Source organism: Schistocerca cancellata, chromosome 11 (assembly GCF_023864275.1).
Source record: "Schistocerca cancellata isolate TAMUIC-IGC-003103 chromosome 11, iqSchCanc2.1, whole genome shotgun sequence".
NCBI classification, from domain to species: domain Eukaryota; kingdom Metazoa; phylum Arthropoda; class Insecta; order Orthoptera; family Acrididae; genus Schistocerca; species Schistocerca cancellata.
Window position 1 is genome coordinate 140,739,444 of NC_064636.1, and position 14,452 is coordinate 140,753,895.

A 14,452-nucleotide genomic window follows, 5' to 3' on the forward strand; every position below is an offset into this window, starting at 1 on the left:
AATTTTCAGTTTTGGGAAGAGATGGAAGTCTGACGCAGCCATATCAAGCGGGTAAGGCGGGTGTGGCAACTGTTGATGCCTTACGGTGCGTTCGAAATCAGTGGCGGCTGTCGTCAGCCGAGCGCAGTGGCCAGCGCGTGCTGGGCTGGCCGGCCTGCGGCGCTCCCCAGACCGCCGGCTCACAGCGCGCCACCCTCGCACACCTTACGGGCTGGCTCGCCGCCTCCTTGATGAACTGCGTAGCATTTCGCTAATGCTCCTAGTTATTGCGATATTTCCATATTAGTAAACTACAGCAAGAAACTCTTAAAGTTTGCAGTGGAAAGTTAGAGCCGCTATGAATTTGCGTTTCGTGCATGTAACTTCATATGGTTGCTTCGTACGAAACGTGGAAAACATACTGAATTATTCTTTAAACTGGAGAGTATCCGTCTGCAGTCTCGAGAAAATGGAAAGTACCTAAACCACTCCGTCATGAAAGCACGCGCCAGCGAAAAAGCCAGAAAGAAAGTCAAAAATCCCAAATATCTCATAAATCGTTCCGGGTAGCAAATCAAGATTTTGGCAAATGATAGCACACAAAGAGAAGAGTATTTTGGTATATTATTAGTATGCGAAACTTTCGTACCTGCGGTGATAATCAAGCAATTACAATTTGTTTCAATGCAATCATGTAATTTTTAAGGACCATCGATAGCTGGTGAAACGAGAATTGCTGTGGATTTTGTGAAAATATACGTGAAGAGGTTGCACGTTTATTTTATTCTGAGAATGGGCTGTTTCATAAACTATTGACCTGACTTGCTCACATTTACTTGCCACACACTATTCTACATCTACATCTACATCTACATCCATACTCCGCATGCCACCTGACGGTGTGTGGCGGAGGGTACCTTGAGTACTTCTATCGGTTCTCCCTGCTATTCCAGTCTTGTATTGTTCGTGGAAAGAAGGATTGTCGGTATGCTTCTGTGTGGGCTCTAATCTCTCTGATTTTATCCTCATGGTCTCTTCGAGAGATATACGTAGGAGGGAGCAATATACTCCTTGACTCTTCGGTGAAGGTATGTTCTCGAAACTTTAACAAAAGCCCGTACCGAGCTACTGAGCGTCTCTCCTGCAGAGTCTTCCACTGGAGTTTATCTATCATCTCCGTAACGCTTTCGCAGTTACTAAATGATCCTGTAACGAAGCGCGCTGCTCTCCGTTCGATCTTCTCTATCTCTTCTATCAACCCCATCTGGTACGGATCCCACACTGCTGAGCAGTATTCAAGCAGTGGGCGAACAAGTGTACTGTAACCTACTTCCTTTGTTTTCGGATTGCATTCCCTTAGGATTTTTCCAATGAATCTCAGTCTGGCATCTGCTTTACCGACGATAAACTTTAGATGATCGTTCCATTTTAAATCACTCCTAATACCTACTCCCAGATAATTTATGGAATTAACTGCTTCCAGTTGCTGACCTGCTATTTTGTAGCTAAATGATAAGGAATCTATCTTTCGACGTATTCGCAGCACATTACACTTGTCTACATTGAGATTCAATTGCCATTCCCTGCACCGTGCGTCAATTCGCTGCAGATCCTCCTGCATTTCAGTACAATTTTCCATTGTTACAACCTCTCGATACAGCACAGCATCATCTGCAAAAAGGAAAAAATGGTTCAAATGGCTCTGAGCACTATGGGACTCAACTGCTGAGGTCATTAGTCCCCTAGAACTTAGAACTAGTTAAACCTAACTAACCTAAGGACATCACAAACTTCCATGCCCGAGGCAGGATTCGAATCTGCGACCGTAGCGGTCTTGCTGTTCCAGAGTGCAGCGCCTTTAACCGCACGGCCACTTCGGCCGCCCTTGCAAAAAGCCTCAGTGAACTTCCGATGTTATCCACAAGGTCATTTATGTATGTTGTGAATAGCAACGGTCCTACGACACTCCCCTGCGGCACGCCTGAAATCACCCTTACTTCGGAAGACTTCTCTCCATTGAGAATGACATGCTGCGTTCTGTTATCTAGGAACTCTTCAATCCAATCACACAATTGGTCTGATAGTCCACATGCTCTTACTTTGTTCATTAAACGACTGTGGGGAACTGTATCGAATGCCTTGCGGAAGTCAAGAAACACGGCATCTACCTGGAAACCCGTGTCTATGGCCCTCGTCTCGTGGACGAATAGCGCGAGCTGGGTTTCACACGACCGTCTTTTTCGAAACCCAGGCTGATTCCTCCAGAAAAGTCATTATACTCGAACATAAACGTGTTCCAAAATTCTACAACTGATCGACGTTAGAGATATAGATAGGTCTATAGTTCTGCACATCCGTTCGATGTCCCTTCTTGAAAACGGGGATTACCTGTGCCATATTCCATGATTATGTCGAAATTTCAGCTGCATTAGAATATTTGTAAACTATGTTCTGTTTTGACACAAGTAGGAGATTTTAACACGGCAACAAGATAAGTTACGTATTAATCAATACTCGCCATAGTCCTTTGTGAATTCATCTCTCGTCACCTCCCTTCTTCGTCTGGCTGACAACTCGAAACCTGTCCTGTGGTGTGACATTTCCAATGGCTTCTTCCTTCAGCAATTTAGCTTCACTGCGCATATTCTCAGTCGGATTTAAATCAGCGTGATACGAATCAAGTCTGATTAAACTATGTCCTTTAGTGTCGGCAAGTTTGTCGACCTGGTACCGTGGGGTTTTTCTTTTGTACAGCGCTTCAGTCTCCAATATCTTGGCCTTATACATGCTACGTTCAGCTTTATTCGCTGGAACCTTTTTGTACACAGAAGCAAATATCCACTTCCATCAACCGCATTATACATCACAACAGAGTTGTGTGGCGCGATTTCCATTATTGTTGTCGAATTCGGAGGAATATTTTGTAGCATAATACAATTTTCACAGCCAATGAATCTGTTCCTCAACCTCTACTTTGATTGTGAATCTTGTGTTTCAAGAGGTACTGCACTGTTATTATTACCGCAGCACCAACGCGAAACACTCGTTCACAACACCCGACTACTGCAGAAGACTTCAACGCCAGAAAATTTCACTTCTCAACGAGGGCGAATGAACGTAGACGCCTCTGATGCCCGACACCACGACGCTCTGTCCACCCACGGCGTGGCAACAGCGGCGCTTTTCCAGCCGAACCGCTGGCGCCCTGGGAGGGAGAGCCGGCTCGCCACAGGCGTTACCTGGGCGCCGGCCTCACTTGCCCTGCGGTGGGCCAAACGTCGAAAGCGGCGACTAATTTTAAACGCACTATAGTTCGTGTAATTTGGCGATGGCGGCGGCAAATGTGTGCGAGCGTGCGTCAGGAGTCGCGGCACGCATCTTGCAGACAGTTTTTCCATTTCTAATTCTTCAGTTAAAATATGATATACCCTTTCAGATGACATCTGGCAACCGTGAGCAATTTCATGCACTTTCAGTGGGCTATTCTCCGTGACAGGTTTGTGCACTCTTGCAACGATTTCTGGAGTAGTGGCACATCTTGGCCGACCACTGCGCATATCTTCAGCTAATGTCTCTCGACCAAATTAAATTCATTTGTCCACTCGGCAACAGTTGAATATGAAGGAGTAGAGTCCCCAAATTTATTCTGTAAATCGGTGTGAATGTCCTTTGTTTCCATACCTTTCTTTGTGAAGTACTTAATCACTGCTCGAATCTCGATTTTTTCCATCTGCGCAAATCTCTACACGGGAAGAACAACAGAGCCACGTCACCGCCACAGCTCTCTTCACAGAGCGCTGACGTGGCACGTGTTTACAGGCGACAGCAACGCTAGCGCTGACCTCTCGTGGTGGTGACGAGAACTTTTCAAACCACCCTCGTGCAAAAACGTGCTGCTATCCTTTGAACTTTATCGATTTACTCCATCAGTCCTGCCCGGTAAGGATCCCAGTCAGCGCAGCAGTACTCCAAAAGAGAAGACACAAGCATAGTGTAGCCAGGCTCTTCACTAGATCTGTCGCATTTTCTAAGTGCCCTGCCAATGAATCGCTGATTTGCCTTCTCCACAACATTTTCTGTGCGTCCTTTCCAGTTGATATTGTTCGTAATCGTAATTCATAGGTACTTAGTTGAAATTACGGCCCTTGGATTAGATTGATTTATCGTGTAACTGAAGCTTAACATAGATTTTTTAGCACTCATGTTGATGACCTCACACTTCTCATTATTTAGGGTCAATTTCGAATTTTCGCACCATTCAGAAATCTTTTCTAGATCCTTTTGCTATTTGTTTTGATGTTCAGATGAGTTTATTAGACCATAAATGACAGCATCATCTGCAAACAACCTAAGACAGCTGCTCAGGTTTTCTTCTAAATCGTTTACAAGTATGTAGGTAAGGAACAGCAGACGGCCTATGACACTATCTTGGGGAACGCCAGAAACCACTTCTGTTCTACTGGATGGCTTTCCGTCGGTTACCACGAACTGTGACCTGTCTGACAGGAAATCACGAATCCAGGCATATAAATGAGACGATATTCAATAAGCACGCAATTTCGCTACAAGCCGCTTATGTGGCACAGTGTCAAAAGCCTTTTGGTAATATAGAAGTACGGAATCAATTTGAAAACCCCCTGTCAATAGCACTCAACACTTCGTCTGTGGAAAGGTTTAGTTGTGTTAGACGTTTTCTACATGCGTGTTGAATGTGTGTCAATAGACCGTTCCCTTCGATGTAATTAATAATGTTTGAGCGCAAAATATGCTCCAAAATCCTGCTGCATATGGACGTTAATGATATGGACCTGTAATTTACTGGATTACTCCCACTACCTTTCTTGAATATTGGTGTGATCTCTGCAACTTTCCAGTCTTTGGATACGGATCTTTCGCCGAGCGAGCCGTTGTCTATGATCGTAAAGTTTCAATGTATTGCATCAGCATACTCTGAAAGGAACCTAATTGGTATACAGTCTGCACCAGAAGACTTGCTCTTATTGAGTGATTTAAGTTGCTTCATTACTCCGAGGATATCTACTACTAAGTTACTCATGTTCGCAGCCGTTAATGTTTCGAATTCTGGAATATTTACTTCGTGCTACTTGGTGAAGGAATTTCGGAAGGCTGTGTTTAGTAACTCTGCTTTCGCAGCACTGTCGTCCATAGTATTTCCATCGCTTGACTCTGCCTTACCGCTAGCATACTTTACATACGCCCAAAATCTCTTTGGTTTTCAACCAGGTTTCGAGATAAAGTTTCGTTGTGGAAACTATCATAAGTATCTCACATTGAAGTGCACGCAAAATTTCAATCTTCTGTAAGAGATCGCCAATCTAGGGGATTTTGCATTCATTTGAATTTGGCATGCTTTTTTCGTTGGTTGTGCAACAGTGTTATGACTCGTTTTGTGCGACAAGGGGGATCAGCTGCGTATTTTGCTATATTATTTGGTATTAATCTCTCAATTGCTGTCGATACTATTTCTTTGCATTTAGGCAACATCTGGTCTACAATTACGTTGTTAATTTGAAAGGCGAGGAAATTGTCTCTCAGGAAAACATTATGTGACTACAGAAAAGCTCAGAATGCCAATTACGTAGTAGATAATTTGTGTACGGTGACGCGACGTGTTTCGTTCTGCTACTGCTTGTCATTTGTCATTCCACTTTAAATAACTTAAGAGCGATGAACCGGGTCTCTGGCAACAGTTTCCGAGTCGTATCTTCACTGCAGTGTTTTTAGGCCAGACATTTATTGAAAGTCATTCACTCGTTCTCAGTGGAGCCGCTTACGCATTTCTGAATGTCAGTCTAGAATCTAGACAAATTGTAGGCGTCGGTGCCGTTGTCTGTAAAAGAATAAGCGGATATGTGTCAACCAAACAAGTGTTCAGGAAATGGGAGTCAAGAGGGTAGACAGGAATAGCAAAGCCGTCTTGGGGAAAGTAACAGACAGTTCCTTTGTGTGCAAATATTACGTCCTGCGGCATGGCTTTAGTTATATACATCAGTATTATATCGTGGCATCCACTGTTAAGAGAGACAGTGTTGGAACTAAAAACTTGTATTTCGCTAACGCGAGAACAAGAAATACAGGGCGACAGAGAATAACGGGAATGTTTGTAGTGTGTAGTGGCAGCCATGAGCAGGTGGCAGCACTGCGGGTTCGTGACAGTTGGCGAGTTAACATTCCGCCATCTCAGCAGTCATGGATCTGTGGAAAGGACGACAGCTTGCGTTAGGCATAAAAATGTTTTATAAAAACCATGATGGTTCGGTAGCGGACCAGAGTGAGTTTCGACGTTTTTATAATTTAGGACGCATGATGCCATTCCGTCGAAACACGCGATAAAATGTTGGATTAATAATTAAGGGACCGGATCCGCCCTCAAGAAGAAACCAACAGGACGACCAGGAAGTGTGCGTTCTCCAGCGGACGTTGATGTTGTGCGCGAGTCTGTGACACGGAGCCCGCGGCGTTCAGCTCGTAAGCAGGCAGCAGTGGTCGGGGTGTCCCGGGACAGTGTTCGCAGAACTCTTCATCTCGATTTAAAATTTCATCTGTACAAACTACAGATGCTGCAACAATTGAAGGACAAAGATTAGGATTCTGTCAACAAATAACAACAAAAATAAACAATGACGATAAATTTCTAAACAAATTGTAGATGTCATCTCACAGGTTATGTGAATAAACAGAACTACCGTTACTGGGCAAACACAAATGCTAATGACATTTATGAGAGCCCCTTGTACGCTATTAAAGTGACAGTATGGTGTGACGTTTGATCACATGGGATTATCGGACCGTATTTCCTCACAAATGAACAGGGAAGCACAATAATTGTGATTGCCGATCGTTTCGTCGAGATGTTACGAAGTTTAGTTACACCTGCATTGAACAACTTTCCAAACGTTCCAGAAGCCTGGTTTCAACAGGACGGAACAACATCACACACTGCACGGTAATCGACGGCATGTGCGCGAGAATTGTTTGGCAACCGTATGATCTCACTATTCAGTAACATACCCTGGCCCCCTAGCTCTCCACATTTATCCGTTTGTGATTTTTTCTTGTGGAGTTACCTCAACAGTAAAGTTTGCACGACTTGACCAAGAACCCTGGATGAGTTCAAACAGAGAATTCGGGATGCAATTCACAGTATCCCAGCTGAGATGATGCAGTGGTCAATGAGGGATCTCAACGGCAGATTTCACGAATGGGTTCGTTCAGAAGGACGCCATCTAAAGGACGTATTTGTTTAAAAAAAATGATAAATGCCGTCAACGTTTCGTAAATGGCAAAATTTTAAGGTTTCAATTACTTCTAGTTTTATTGGATTGCGGAAATGTTCCCGTTTTTCTGTGTCACACTGTACCATATTGTTATCGCCAGACAGTCATCACAATGCAATCTTACTTTGTTTTACCCAGATAGTTATGCAATAGTCCAACGTAATCTTGCTTACTCCATGACGGACTGCAGGTACCTGAAAATTAGCTCTGTATTGCTGGATAAAGAGTTGTCAGACTACACTTATGCCTTTGTTTTTGTTCTGTTGGTCATGATATGCAGGGCGGGTCTGGGCTGCAAGGAGCCAGGTGATTCCCACAAGCCCGGGGTAGGGATAGGTGGGATACTATCCGATAATAGTAATACGTACAACATATTAACTTTCAGTGATACATTGTATTACTAGGTAAATATAGTTCCAATTACTTATAATATAACAAATCAGAAGCTAGCCAACCAAAAACTGTTTTTAAAAGAGTACAAGCTTCAGTTGAGCTGTCAATAACTCGATCACGAAAGCTTCTGCGCACGTAATCCCTGATTAGATCCGATTCTCTTTTCAGATAATCAACGAATCCAACAGTTCTCGTCGCACTAATGACCTAAATCTCGTCTTAACGCGCTCCAGTGCACAGAAAATGGTCTCTCACAAGTCACTTGCGTGACCGACATTGTCAGGATTACACAGTAAGGTACAGGTTGCAGAACGTACTGATGTGCTGTGTTATACTGTGACCAAAGTACTCACGCACATCGTATGCAACTTTGCCAGGCGTCCGAAGCGCTTCGGGAAATACAAATGACATCCTTTGCAGTTCGGTCCGACACATCTTCGTTACGTTCGCCGTCTTCTGCCTCACTCTGAGAATACGCGCCATTCACGTCTTGTTGCCTCGGTAGAATGTGTACTTCACGAAGAGTTTTAGACAATTCATTAAAGCTTTTTGGGAAAGTTTCTAATTCACTTGATAGAAATTCTCGATCGACGTTTACAACTCATGAGAGAAAATTTAAAGCGGCATTAGAAATCCTATTTTTTAAAATTTCATCGAAGTTTTTCGGGTCCAAACAAGATCCTTCTTTAAATGTTCGTTGCAATTGAATTTTGCACCTGTTTTAACTACAGTTGCTTTAATAATGTCTTTGTAGGCGGAAATAGAACAGATTCCCTTTCGGTCCGCAGATACTAATGTCACTTCGTCTTGGCACAGCTCACAGTGTTTTTCGTTTTTTTTTAAGATATTCTTCGTAATGGCAGCGTGGCTTGTATGTCGATACCAATATCTTCAGCTTGCATTAGTCCTTGAAGTTGGGATATAAACGGAACTGTAACTCTGAAAAGTCTTCAAAATTACCTGATTCCTTTCGCTAAACATTTGATACGACACTAAGCTTTACGATAGTCTAATGAAGGAATTTGGAGATATTGGCTTGCCGGGGTTGATAGGTCAAAACTTTTTGAACGAGAAGGCTGTTAGGACAGATTTGTGTTTCAAAAAGGGATCCATCAGCCCACCATCCCGTATTTCCGATGTTCTGCAATCGTTTCAGTTTGTCTTGATCAACTGTTATTTCCGAAATTTTGACCACGCGTCAGTATATGTGCTTAAATGATTCATGCATAAATACACTGGTAGACACCAAGGACCGAAGCAAACTCTTCGCTTCAGTGAGACTTGAAGTCGCGCCTACCAGCACTAAATTTAAAACATGCGCGTGACAACGCGCAAAAATTAATTCTGGTGCTTCCTCCTTCAGTGCTGCTGAAGACCAATACACTTGCTGTCATCTTTCCAGCGCCATCAAAATATGCGCCAATTAGGCAATGCAAATTTAAGCCTAACCGGGCTAATTCGTAAGTTACAAGAACTCAGGAAGCTTCTGCTATCGATTTCCGAACAGGGAACATACTGATCGCTCGTTTTTGTGGGATTCCATTGCTAACATAGCGCACGCAATTTACAGCATGATCAACAACGCCAACATCTTGGCAATAATCTGCATTGAAACTGAAAGATTTCGCTGTCTGGATTTGTTTGGCGATCTCTTCTTTAGCTTGAAGTACACATATATTTATTAATTTATTTATAATGAGTTTTGACCAAAAGGTAATAAGACTATCTCTACCCTTACGTTTTCCTTACTTTTTTCTTTTCTTTTTGCTTTCAGTAACTGCCTCAAACATGTGGCTTTTAGGAACTGGATCTGACTTCAATAATAGGAGAAGTACACTTAGAAACTCACAGCTCTCTTCTGTTTCTCGCTTGCTCCTTGTTGCTTTTGTTGCCATGTACGGTTACTGATTCGATTTCTGCCGTTTTTATTGAGATTGCAGTAAAATTTTCATTAATTTGTGCTGTGTAAAAGAAATATTGAAAATACAACAAAGTTTATTTTAAACAGTGTAAGTCCTATAACCAGAGATAGCCCTGCGGCAAGTCGGTGCTAATTACATCCTACGAAATAATTATTTCTTAATTCTGGAACTTGGATAGAGGGAGAGAAATATTAACTGTTCCTTAAATGAGAATTAATTAAGAAGTGACTTTTTACTAAATAGGCTGCAAGAATTTTAAAAGTGATTTTAATCACAAATTTTTAGAGTGAACAGTTTGCTACGAACCACAAAGATATTAACAGTGTCAGTCGTATGTTATCTTTAAACTTCAATAGGACGCAGAGAATAAAATCTCCGGTCTAGCCGGAACTTTTTCTTGTAATTAGTTAAATCACATTTTTGGACCCTGCATGTTAGGGAAGATTAGAAAGTTTAACATAACAAAATTATTTAACTGTACCTTAACACAGGTCGTCTTAAATAATCGATGTAGTCCGTTACATAGCGTGTGAATAAACAGTGCATTATTTACTTATCCCACGCAGTGCTTATTAAAAGCTATTTAAAAAAAATATAATAAGGAACTGTATTCTCTGGGGCAGAGGTGTATCTTGTCAATGTCTAAATACGACCAGAGAAAAATATTTTCAAGACAGCATCGTCGTTACCAAGTGGGTCGTAAGCCAGGGGGCAGGCATAGTATGGGGGCCGCGCAGGCTGGGACCCGGCTGCCGAACGCCACCCCCACTACATGGCCAGTCCGACCCTGATTATGCACATACGTACATTGCTTCTGTCCCTCGTTGCCTTCGGCTATGCATGAGTGCCCATAGAAGTGCACCAAGATTTCAGTTATTCGAAATGTAGCTACAAACAAAACGATTTCTCAAGTTCTCCAGTACAACGAAGAGGTGCTGGAACTTGAGGGATTATCACATTATGTCATCGCAATTAAGCGGACACCTGGCTGAAAGTGACTTGTAAGTTCGTGGCGCCCTCCATTGGTAATGCTGGCATTCAGTACGGTGTTGGCCCACCCTTAGGCTTGATGACAGCTACCACTCTCCCAGGCATACTTTCAGTTAGGTGCTGGAACGTTTTTTGGCGAATGGTACCCCATTCTTGACGGAGTGCTCCACTGAAGGGAGGTGTCGATGTCGGTCGGTGAGTCCTGGCACGAAGTCGGCGTTTCAAAACATCCCAAAGTTGCTGTTGGTGCAGGCCAGTCCATTACAGGGATGTTACGGTCGTGCATTATGAAAAGGTGGTCGATCGTGTTGAAAGATGCAGTCGCCATCCCCAAATTGCTCTTCAACAGTGGGAGGAAAGAAGGGGCTTAAAACATCAATGCCGGCCGAAGTGGCCGTGCGGTTAAAGGCGCTGCAATCTGGAACCGCAAGACCGCTACGGTCGCAGGTTCGAATCCTGCCTCGGGCATGGATGTTTGTGATGTCCTTAGGTTAGTTAGGTTTAACTAGTTCTAAGTTCTAGGGGACTAATGACCTCAGCCGTTGAGTCCCATAGTGCTCAGAGCCATTTGAACCATTTGAGCCAAAACATCAATGTAGGCTTGTGATAATGCCCCGAAAAACAAGGGTTGCAAGCCCCCTCCATGAGAAACACGACCACACGGCAACACCACCGCCTCCGAATTTTACAGTTGCCACTACAGACGCTCTCAGATGACGTCCCCCGGGCATTCGCCATACCTACACCCAGCCACCGGTTCGTCATGTTGTGTACCGTGATTCGTCGCTTCACACAACGTTTCTCCACCGTATAATCGTCCAACGTCTCCGCTCCTTACACTGAGCGAATCGTCGTTTGGCATTTAATAGCGTGATGTGTGGCTCATGAGCAGCTGGTCGACCATGAAATCCAAGTTTTCTCACCTCCCGCCTAACTGTCATAGTACTTGCAGAGTTTGGAATCGCTGTGAGATGGCCTGGATTCATGTCTGCCTGTTACAGATTACGACGCTCTTAGTTGGCGGTGTCTGTCAGTCAACAAACCAGGTCGACCTGTACGCTTTTGTGCTGTACGTGTCCATTCACTTTTCCACTTCACTGTCACATCGGAAACAATGGACCTAGGGATGTTTATGAGTGTGAAAATCTCGCGTACAGACGTATGACACAAGTGACACCGAATCACCTGACCACGTTCGAAGTCCGTTAGTTCCGCGGAGCGCCCCATTCTGGTCTCTCACGATGTCTAATGACTACTGAGGTCGCTGACATGGAGTACCTGGCAGTAGGTGGCAGCACAATGGACGTAATATGAAAAACCGTGTGTTCTTGGGGATGTGCAGATACTTTTGTTCACATAGCGTATATAGATCATATATAGTGCGTGAATATGAAAAGATTTTGAAAGGTTGTTGGTTGTGATTAACTACAATGGTGAATATCGATGTAGAAAAAATAAAATCGTTCTCGTCTCTCTGAAATGAAACAAAAGACAGATTTTCTTCCTGTACCGTTTTCGTTGCTTGCAAGACATCGAAGTATGTGAATTATCTTTCATTAGTTCTGCCGATAGTTGGATACAGACAGGGTTTTGCACGTGACTGTTGTTTCCTATTACGTGATTTACATATGTAACCTTATATTAATGGCGTTCGCTTAGCGCTATTAAAACACAATGCAAGCGTCCCTTTAGCGGGACTTATGAAATCCATTTCCTGTGGCAGCTGATTGGCGGCTGCGTTCCACCTCGCAAAGTGACCCCATTGTGCGTCCCGCGCACAGCCTGGCAAAAGCACTGCAGCCGATTTCTTTATTGTGGCCGCCATTCGCTGCTGATGTATATAAAGTGTAGTAGTTTATATGGTGTTTTTCGTTGTTACATACTGCTTATAGACTTAAAACAGCTCACGGAAATTTTTCTGCTGAGCGAGTGTTTTGTAAGCCCCCTTTCTCGTGGGTGAATTATCTTTTCTCCTTATTTTTATCCCACTCAGCCTGGTACCTGTTTTCGCCACAGACTCTTTTATGTCGTCATGCCACCTGAGATTTATCCGGACGGTTAGTCCAGGCTACAGATAAGACTTGGGACAGCATGCTGGACAGCGGTCAGTCAATGAGCGCGAGGGGCGCCGTCTGCGTCAGTGTCGTTACTGCCGGCGGGGCAACACGTCGCCTCTGCCGCCGACACGTCTCGCTCACAGTCGCGTGAGACTGACTGCTCTGGCCAGTTCACTTAGTAGCTGTGCGACAGTTTCAAATGAATTGTGTGTACGATTTTGTTATTTATTGCCCACTCGTAATTCATGTCCTTTGTGCCAGTTCTTAATTCCGTTCATTTGTGTTTGTACGACGTTGAGAAGAAAATTCAGGTGAAAGAGGGAGGGTGTGACTGGTTTGGACGCCAGCAAGTAGCGTAGCGTTGTTCCACTGGAACGTCGTACCTCGGTGACGATGCGGGAACACAATCTGAATGGGCATTGTTCAAAATTTTCGCATCTTACCCAGAACTAAGGGAAACTGGCCAGCTCGAAGGCCAGTTCCCGTCAACGTTCTTGTAGCACAAGCTGAATCGGCGTTATTCGTGCAGTCCACTTCAGTTTCTCATCTTACCCAGAACTAAGGGAAACTGGCCAGCTCGAAGGCCAGTTCCCGTCAACGTTCTTGTAGCACAAGCTGAATCGGCGTTATTCGTGCAGTCCACTTCAGTTTCTCATCAGTGCAAGCAGAGCTCTTCTTAGGCGACACTTCTCACAACACAATATCAGAGGGTGGTCACGGGTCAAGCCGGAGGAAAGCTGAGACAGACAAGAAGCGGCCCAGCTAGATAATAACATGAGTAAGGCACGGGGATTTTCCCAGTTGGAAGATAATGACCTAGTGATTTTCTATCAACGGAGTGTGAAGCCTCATCCATCCTGCTCACTTTATTATTTCATCAAGAAGGCCAAATATTATTCTAGAGCACTACTCCTCAGATCTGGACGTCTAAAGACAGCTGGCAGACCAGTTCACACTGATGTTTTGGGAACGGAGTCTGAATGGGAATTACTCGAGCTACCCACTTCAGTACTCCCACAACATGCCCAGAGGTCATCTTAGGCCATGTCGCGTGCAACGTGATACCAGAAGGTGGCCTCGCATGTCACTACAGGGGACCTGCGAAAGGTAAGGAATGGCTGAACTGAATAACTGCTTAAGGAACGGGTCCCTGTCCAGCTACAAGATTATGACCTAAAAATGTTGTGTACTGTGTGAACGAAACACAAACAAGACTTAATCGTGCTACTCACATTAATGTTCCCTTAAAAATCCCGTATGTTATTTTACAGCACTTCCCTCTCAAAATAATACCACAAGGCCACCTTCTATGTGACTCTACGTAGCCTCTGAAAGCTAACGAATGGCCCTGCTAAATGTGTCCGTAAGTTAGGGAAGTGATTTTGTCTACCTCTTATACTGCGTCTGATAACGTGTAGGAACGGAATCTGAATAAGCGTTATTCAGGCTGCTCACTTCAATGTTACCTCGCAATATCCAAGTAAACATTTTACGCTACCATTACTTACAACATGATTCAGAAAGGAGATCCAGTATGTCACCCCTAGAGAACTGAAGAACACAGGGAAATGATCAGGTGGGTAACGTAGTAGGGGAGGAAGAATGTGTTCTGCAGCTGGAAAACCGATTCCCACTGATGTCGTAGGAGCGACATCACTCATGCTGTCCACATCAATGTTCTCTCAACACATCCAGATCATTCTTGGCCACTTTACTTACAACATGATCCCCGAAAGTGACCTTCCGTTTTACTGCAGATAAGAAGAAGATAAGCTGAAGGGGATGCGGAATGAGTGAGCTCAATCAATTTTTC